Here is a 2,500-nt window from a genome sequence, read left to right as displayed (position 1 = left end):
AGTCCACTGCCATAATTGTGCCTGTTTATGATTCTGCGAATAAAGATAAATTAGTTTTTTACTTACACATAAAAGCTGAAGTTCAATAAAGGTTATAAATCATCCACACAAAGCTTTTGTAAGATGATGCCCTTCTATAGAATATCTTATAAGATGGCAATGTTTTTGATTTTTAGAAACAAAAATGAAAAAAAAAAAGATTTTAAGAGGTACCTGGCAATAAGTGACAATGGATGTAACTTTAACTCAGGAATAAGTTTTAGTTGTAGTATGTCTGCTAAATGCAAGACACTGGAACTTTTCATTTTGTGTATTTTCTTGATGAAAATCGATGTACATCAAAAAGCAATTCTTATCTTTTGTTCTATGTGCTCTCATGAGAAAACTGGATGTAGAAAACTAAACCAACAAATTGAGTAGTTTCTGTGTCACTCTGGGTGTGGAATGTTCATATTATCACATTACATGATTCAGTTTTTTACCACTTGTATTATTACTGATTTCGTAATGTGATCATCTGCATTGGAGTATCTAACATTATTACTAACACAGAAGAGTTAATTCAGAATGGTATTGGCCAGTTAATAGCTGAGGCATTTGCCTTTTCAATTACTAGAAGTCTGATAAAGCCGTCATTTAAATTAACACTCCAAATCCTTTCTAGACACAATCTAAATAATGAATTATGGCAGGTTTGTGGGAAATGTTTATTTTTTTTTGGGTCAAGCCACACCAATTCTAATCCATTCCCTGTGTCTCAATATTCTGAACTTATTTTTATTACTACCAAGTGGTATGACTTAAGCCCAGTGTGTACCATTGCAAGCAACTGAATGTGCAATCATGGCATGTGAATGTTGTAAGTTATAGGAAATACATAATGTTATACTCCTGTTGTTCACACATGATAAAACCCACATTGCAGCCAGTCATTGCTGATGGAGTTGTTACATTCATCTCTTACTCCTTCAATCAAGATGAAAAAGTACTTTTTTCCCATTTTATGTGCATGGAGATTATGCAAAGGCTATTGTTTGCTACACTTGGAATGATCAGTTCACTTACTCCAAAGGGTATCAGTTTTTCATGATTTTTGTTTTGTCGTGTCTGCCTGTAGCACAGAGTAATATCGTAAATAATTATTACTATTTGATTACAGTAAATACTTTGATATATATAGCATCAGACATGTTTCATTAGAAAGCTCATTATATGATGATTATAGATTATAAATTGGTTCTTGGAGTACTCCCACTGATGATTGGTAATTACCATTAAAAAACTTAGATTATGCTTTTCTGTATAATTGTTTTACATAATGCAGTTTCATGTGTGTAGAGTAATTTTGATAGAAAATGAGGCTAAGTTGCACTATTGTGACTTTTGAAACCCACTTCATTTAAAAACTTGTTGACATTGCATAATGCTGTTTTTACAATGATATCTAAGGTGGAATATCAGCTGATTTATTTTGACAGCCATTTTCTTTATGATATTTTGGTAGTCCAGTGATTAAACAAATCCAATCATCTAATTTATTAATATACAATTGCATTCTGATTCTTTTATTTTCCTTTTTTTTATTGAAATTTCCTTATAACTATAAAGCCTGCCTTTGTGCAGCACTTGCCTTATAAATATATTCTTACCAAATGCCTTCTAAAAGAATTCCGTCCTGGATTGGCTCAGGTATTTCAATAATGTACCTTCTAATATTGTACATAATTTTCAATACTTTTGGCTGAAGAATCATTTGGTTTTTTAACACATTCAGACAGAGTAAGTGTGGAAGTACAATTTATCCATAATTAATTTAAACAGAATTTGTAGCTAGGTGAAATGAAATGTTCGTTACACTTTTTACGCTCAATTGTGTATGGTAGGATATGAAAGGAGTTTTTGGTCAACAGTTGTTTTCAAAATACGTCTTTAGTCTATTAGCCTACAGACATGTTACTTTTTCAAGCTCTTCTGTACAGAGCAGTTATTTTCACAGAATTGTATATATGCAGTTTGTTGCCTGGAAAAGCTTTGCTCTGGTAATGAGACAATGTCATCAATTTGCCATGTCAGAAGTAAAAACACAAAAAGCAGTTGTATGTAAAGATGAAAAACAACAAAGTTATCACTTTGCTGAACCACACTGTAAATTGTACAATAGAGGTAGCTTAAGATGAAGGCAGAAAAGAAAAACAGAAAAAAGAAAAAAGCTGTGTTAATACCTGCAGGAGAGAGTGGAGTGATGAACAAGTATGGTAAGCAGAATATCCCCAATTCCTGATGCTGGCTATGTGTACTTATACCTGTCTCTTGTCCAAGTAAAAAAAAATAAAAAAGAAGAGGAATAAGTGTTTTATAATTCCAGACCCTGATTCCCATACATGATCAAATATCATATCATAGTCCCTCCTACAAAAAAATCACAAGAGAATAGAGAAGCTTCTTTGACATATTATTCAGAAGTGGAGGCAATAAATTTCAGATTCTTTTGCCTATTAAA

The 2,500-nt window shown here is 32.1% G+C and overlaps 1 protein-coding gene across 2 annotated transcripts in view; it reads left to right on the top strand.

Moving 5' to 3' along the window:
* LOC113828525 (phospholipid scramblase 1) overlaps positions 1-2,348 on the top strand; it is a 10,044-nt gene extending 7,696 nt beyond the window's left edge. For both annotated transcript variants that reach the window (XR_011399314.1, XM_027381518.2), the window contains one exon: positions 1-2,348. This exon is cut by the window's left edge. The gene's annotated coding sequence lies outside the window, so the exon portion shown is untranslated.
* Positions 2,349-2,500: the final 152 nt, after the last annotated feature.

This window comes from Penaeus vannamei, chromosome 20 (assembly GCF_042767895.1).
Source record: "Penaeus vannamei isolate JL-2024 chromosome 20, ASM4276789v1, whole genome shotgun sequence".
Classification (NCBI taxonomy): domain Eukaryota; kingdom Metazoa; phylum Arthropoda; class Malacostraca; order Decapoda; family Penaeidae; genus Penaeus; species Penaeus vannamei.
The sequence above is the reverse complement of the archived record's forward strand: the minus strand, read 5'-3'. Positions and strand labels throughout refer to the sequence as shown.